This window comes from Calidris pugnax, unplaced genomic scaffold (genome assembly GCF_001431845.1).
Source record: "Calidris pugnax isolate Ruff unplaced genomic scaffold, ASM143184v1 scaffold243, whole genome shotgun sequence".
NCBI classification, from domain to species: Eukaryota; Metazoa; Chordata; class Aves; order Charadriiformes; family Scolopacidae; genus Calidris; species Calidris pugnax.
The window spans coordinates 346,435-352,958 of NW_015090973.1; positions in this window are offsets into that span (position 1 = coordinate 346,435).

The following is a 6,524-nucleotide window of genomic DNA, read 5'->3' on the forward strand; positions in this document are numbered from 1 at the left end:
GCCTCTGCCGCATCCCAGTAGCCGACTAGGTTTTTAAGGAATACTGGAAGTTGCTTCGAGTATCTTATACTGTGAATTTTAGAGCTTTAAGAGGACTGTGATAGCATCTCGCCTTCCTCCCGTGTGTCTTTGCCGAGTGCTACCTACCCCTTTGTGTTTTTCTAGATGCCATTAAATTAAAAAAAAAAAAAAGCCCTTAGAAGCGCGCGTTTAAGGTGTTTGGACTCTGAATGCTATTAAGGTAGGCTTATGCAGCATTCACAGTAACTGATTTTTATTTTTTTTTCCAGTGTCATAGTTTTTCATTTGTTTGTGTTCATGATTTTTAAATTAGGTTTGTTTTTTTTTTTTTTTGTAATGGGTTGTTTTTTTTTTTCCCCCTCCCAGTACTATTTAAAAACGAAACACTTTACCCACACACCAGGGCAGATGATATATATCCTACTATCAGTTAATTTAAAATCCTGTAGACAATCCTTCCTAGGGCTGTAAGCTGTGTTGGGAGAGGCTGAACAAGAAAATCTTCAGAGGTGTCATGTGTTCCTGGTTGTGATGGAGCAGAAATCACGTGGAAAGTGTTGCCACCCCCTTTTCCACTCTGGCTTAAGGGGCTTTGTGACCAACTTGCTGGAATGAAATTCCAGGGTTGGTGTCTGCAGCTTTAGCCTGAGCTTACAGACCACCAGGGCCACCTCCAGTGGTGGAGGTGACCAGAAATGACCAGAAAACAGCTTTTCTGGAGCTGGATGCTCTTCCCTCCGGGGGCTGAGTTCACAATGCTGCTTTCTGAGCTTCTTGGAAATGTTCTAATCATGCCCTGGTTTCTCCTTCCAGCATTTAAATTTGAGAAGGAAAAAAAAACAAAAAAAACACCAGCAACAAAAAATCAAACTTTGTAGAGTCTGCCCAGACACTTGTGAACACTTTGAGGTTGTGATTTTATTATTTTTTTTTTTTTAAAGTATATGTATATATATAGTGTGGCACATTGGTAGCTGAGGGCAGGGAATGCTCTGCTGCTGCTCCTCAGTTGAGGATGGGAAGAAAATGGCAATAAAAAAAAAAAAAAAAAGGAGAAAAGCTCTCTGCTATTTTAAATTTGAATAATGTGTTTCAGAAGTCACTGGATTTAGCTCAGGCTGCAACGAGGTGCTGTTTAGCTGCAAACAGGCTTCGAACTACACTGGGGCTGGTGTAGCTTCGCCGATTCAGGTGCAATTTTAATTAAGCTGTCAGTATTGATTGGAGACGATGCTGAAAACGCTGGAGCTGCTGGATTTTTGCTTCTTTTGAGCCTTGCTGGCGGTGGGTCCTCCTCAGCCTCCAGCCTTCCCGTGCTGGTGGCTGCTTCTTGGGCTGCTCTGGGTGCGTGGTCCCCTCTTGGGATGCTCTGGGTACCGGGCATCCTGCTGGGGGGATGCAGGGAGTCCTGGGCTCCACAGCTTGTTGAGATTATTCCTCCTATTTATGTCTGAACACCCCTTTCCTTCCTTTATTCTGCAACACAGGTCCTCAAACAGGTCTGTGTCCCTGCTGTCCTCAACTTAGTTGGGTAACGCTTGCCTTAAACACCCCTCCTCCCTCTGGTGATGTCCCTGCTCTGGGAATTTAGTTTTTTTGTCACTCTGTCCCTTCTTTCTTGCCCTGGAGCAGGTACCTGAGGAGTAACCGGGGTTAGGAGGATTGCTGAGCTCTACCAGACAAAGCCAGCCTGAGAAATTGAAGTTTGTCCATAGCTCTTCCAGGCACTTGGCTGTTGGGAGGATTCAGGGGAAGGTGGTGTGAGGCTGAAGCTTGGCCCTGGGTGTTGAGGTGGGGTGTCCCGTGCCCTGAGCGGGACAAAACACCCCAAAAAGAGGATTTCTAGGCTGAGAAACCTCCTTAGGTTTCTCCACCTCAGGAGAGGTGGTTCCTTTCCAGAAGGATGTGCTCACGTGGCTGTGTACATCCCTTTTTAAGGTCCCATAGCCTAGAACAACCTTATTTTCATTTTCCTGGATTCTGGGTGGCTGTTTCCTGGTTGTTCATTCTCACACTCCCCTCAACCTCACCCCCTCCTTCTAAGTTTTTCCTCTTCTGGGTGGCTGTTTCCTGGTTTCATTCTCAGACTCCTCCCCAACCTCACCCCCTCCTTCTAAGTTTTTCCTTCTCCTCGAGTATTTTAAACAACTTTTTGCCTCGTCTGACCTTCGCCATTACCCTCCTCTCACCCCACGGGGGATTTTCCAGCCCCTCTGACCCTCTCCCTGCAGCACCCGAGCCCCGGAGCCGGACCCGAGAGCGATGGCAGCCTGGGGAGAAGATAAAAGTTAAGAGCAGAAGAAGCTTCTTCCATCCTCAGCCGGGGCTGCCCCTTCCACCTCCGACGGGGTTTTTAAAAATCCTCGGCTCTTGGCGTGCGGTGTTATTTCTAGGGACAAAACCAGCTAAGTAAGGTCTATTTATATGAATGTTCCCAGCTCTTCCCACTCCATAAATTCGCCCAGAGACTGTCTTGATTGTATAATATACATTATATGGAAGCTATTTATATATGAATGAATGTTTTTATAGAAAGGAAAGGCAAGGAGCGCGTGTTCTCCCCTCCATTAAACTGGAACGGCAGCGCCGGTTGCCAAACAGCAATCTCTGACCCACACAGAGCAAAGGGCTGGCTGATTTCTGGGTTTAATAAACTGTGGTTTGCTGATTTTTTTCCTAATTGTACAATTACCTTAAGAGGTGGTAGTGTCCCAGCCTTAGAGATGAAACTTGTAAAAAAGTAAAAAAAAAAAAAAAAAAAAAAAAAAAAAAAAAAAAAAAAAAAAAAAAAAAAAAAAAAAAAAAAAAGAAGATAAAATGAAATAATTTAGTTGAGAATATGAAGGAGCTTTGTAAAAATTTTTAAGGCAATTGTGAATTGTCTAGGCTAGCCGTTTACACTCTTCTTTATAAAAATAGGAACTTTTAAAATTGGCAAACCTTTATAGATTGACTAGTGATGGGAGCTGTTATTTTGGATTTTCATAGTAAAGCACAGGGAAAGTTGCTGTAGCATTTAGACAGACGTTAAGTGTTCAGTATTGCTTCTTGTATTGCATTTTTCAATAAATTTTCAAACAAAACTCTCTCCCTGGCCCTGAAGCCTTTTTTTTCCCTCACCCTCCTCCAGGTCTCTCCTCAGCAAAACCCAACTATTTTTTTTTCCCTGTCTCTTCTTTTTTCTAGCAGCAGCATCGTTGGGAGGGGCAGAAATACCCAGCAGAAAGCTGACGGGGGCATCTTGGCCACCAGCCCGACGGAGAACAAAATCCAGTTGGCCCAGTTAGGGCAAGGAGCTGGATGGGGAGAGCATCCCTGCGGGCAGGGGCACCCCCCCACCCCCCCGTGCCTCAGTTTCCCCAGCAGAGAGAACTTTTTCTAGCAGCAGCATCTTTGGGAGGGACAGAAATAACCAGCAGAAAGCTGACGGGGGCATCTTGGCCACCAGCCCGACGGAGAACAAAATCCAGTTGGCCCAGTTAGGGCAAGGAGCTGGATGGGGAGAGCATCCCTGCGGGCAGGGGCACCCCCCAACCCCCTTGTGCCTCAGTTTCCCCAGCAGAGAGAAAGGGAAGGGTCCCACCACCCCATTGTGGTTCATGCCCGTGTCTATTCTCACTTGTGAAAAGCAGAATTAATTCCAATTGCTCCAGAGACAAGTGATGGCATCGGGGCAGCCCCGGGCGCCTCGTCACGTCCAAGCTAATTAGGGGCACTGCAAAATGAGCTTGAAATAACCCTGTTGCAGAGAGCTGGGGCTTGATGAGGTCTCTGCTCCTTTAGAGGAGGTGTTGGTGTGACGAGCCCCAGCCCAGACAGGACCCAAATGATACAGTGTTGGGGGACAAACAGCCCAGAATCACAGAATCCTTCATAAAATCACAGAATCTGTCATAAAATCACAGAATCCTTGACAGAATCACAGAATGGTTCAGGGAAGGGACCTTAAAGGCCATTCAGTTCCACCCCTATGCCCTGGGCAGGGACACCTCCCACCAGACCCACATGCTCCCACACGGATACAAGAACCAAGAATACATAATTAAAATGTAAAAAAAGAAAATAAATATATATATATAAATAATCCTGGCTATCATGAAACAGCAGTGCAAATTCTGCTCAGAGCTTTGCTTTCAGCCCTGCAAGATCAGAGCCAGAGAACACAAAGAGCGATGGGTCTCCAATATCTCCTGTTATTCGACGTCTCCTTCCTTTGGCGTTAAGGAACAGCTTAATTACTCTGCTCGGCTGCACTTTGGGGTGTCAGCCCCACCCCCCCCCCATCACCTGCCCCCTCTCCAAATTGCTGAGGGACACAGGTCAGTGGTGGCTTTGGCTGCGTCAGGCTGATGGTTGGACTCATGGTCTGAAAGGTCCCTCCCAGCCTGGCCCATTGTGTGATTTCGGGTCACCCCAGGACCAGCCCTGGGCTCTGTCGGGCTCCAGGAGCTGCTGCCCATCATCACCCACCATCAACCCCAGGGTGAGGGGACACCGAGTTATGACCATCCCTGCTGCCCCGTCCTCCCCACCAGCCCTGCAAGATCAGTCAGAAAACACAGAGTGATGGGTCTCCAATATCTCCTGTCATTTGAAGTCTCCTTAAGGAACAGCTTAATTAATCCACCCGGCTGCACTTTGGGGTGTCAGCCCCCCCCCATCACCTGCCCCCTCTCCAAATTGCTGAGGGACACAGGTCAGTGGTGGCTTTGGCTGCGTCAGGCTGATGGTTGGACTCATGGTCTGAAAGGTCCCTCCCAGCCTGGCCCATTGTGTGATTTCGGGTCACCCCAGGACCAGCCCTGGGCTCTGTCGGGCTCCAGGAGCTGCTGCCCATCATCACCCACCATCAACCCCAGGGTGAGGGGACACCGAGTTATGACCATCCCTGCTGCCCCGTCCTCCCCAAGGGACTGTCCCCTCCCCAGTGCTGCCCCAGAGACATGGGTGGCACCAGGAACGTGGTCCCACGTGGCCCATCAGCCCAAGCCACGGTGCTTTGCCAGGCAGGACCATTGCCATCGCAGGTACAAGGACACCCACAGCACAGGGGACCTTTGAACCCCATCTCCAATGCCCAGGGGACACTTGTCCCTGCCTCATTTCCCCAGGGGACAAGCACAGGGACAGCAAACACCAACCACCAACACTCAGCCACCCCCCTCAGCTCTGCCACCGAGCCCTGGGGCCACCAACCAGGAGGCCACCACGATGGGAAAGGCATTTCCTTGAAGGTCCTTCCCCCTCTTCAAACCTCTCAGGATGGGTGTCCCAACCTCGGGGTCCCTTTACCCCCCAGCCCGGGGGTGGGGGGGCTGAGCCCTTTGCTTCCCTTTAGCCCCTGTGCCTCAGTTTCCCTCCCTTCTCCTCAAAACCGCAGCATCTGCCAAGCCTGGAGCCTGGTGGCATTTTGCCTGGCTACGAGGGAGGGAAAATATTAGGTAAACAAACACCATGGCAATCTCGAGAGACCCAAATAAATAATAATAAAAAAAAAAGAAACTAACCCAAGCCCGTTGTCCCAAGGCCGGCAGAAGGCAGCAGCAGCAGCCCCCAAACTCCCTGGGGGGCCAAGTTTGGGCTCCTGGGTGGCCCCAGATCCCACACCAAAGGCAATGGCTCCATCTCAGAGGTCCCATCCTTTGGGAAGGAGCCACAGAAGCTGTTTCCCTTCATCACCCATCCCTGGTCCTTCCTCGGGTCTCCATCCCAGACCCCAGCCCGGGACCAGGGGGAGCAGCCCTGACACCGGGAGGAGAAAGTTCCCATTCAAACACCAGTTTGTTCCAGCCCGGGCTATTTTTAGGTCGTTCCTCTGGTTTCGGGGGCTCGGGCAGCCGGTCGTGTCTCCGTCTTGGAGGTCCCATCCTTTGGGAAGGAGCCACAGAAGCTGTTTCCCTTCATCACCCATCCCTGGTCCTTCCTCAGGTCTCCATCCCAGACCCCAGCCCGGGACCAGGGGGAGCAGCCCTGACACCGGGAGGAGAAAGTTCCCATTCAAACACCAGTTTGTTCCATCCCGGGCTATTTTTAGGTTGTTCCTCTGGTTTCGGGGGCTCGGGCAGCCAGTCGTGTTCCCAGCAGGTCATGGTGGTGCCCCAGGGTCTGGGTAGTTCTCAGGACCCCGAGGAGAACTGCTGCAGGGCCCGGGCAAGCAGAGGGGGTGACTCCATCCCTTCCACACGGGAGAGCCCAGGGTGGGTTTGGGTCGGGGATAAACGGGGTGGGAAGGGAGGAATCACATTTGCAACGGGGCAGGGAGGACACACCGGGCTCAGCCCTGAGCTCCGTAACTGGGGAAACTGAGGCACGGGGGAGAAGTCGAAGCTGGAGGCGGGGAGTGACCTCCTGTCCTGCAGCAGCTGCGTTGGTGGCACCAGGTTCATCCCACCGTCATCCCCATCCCACTGGGATTTGCAGGACACCCGCAGGTCTGGGGGCACCAGCCCCAGCAGCTCTTCAACCCCCAGAGGTCTAAGGGCTTGATGCTCCCCCAGGAGCTG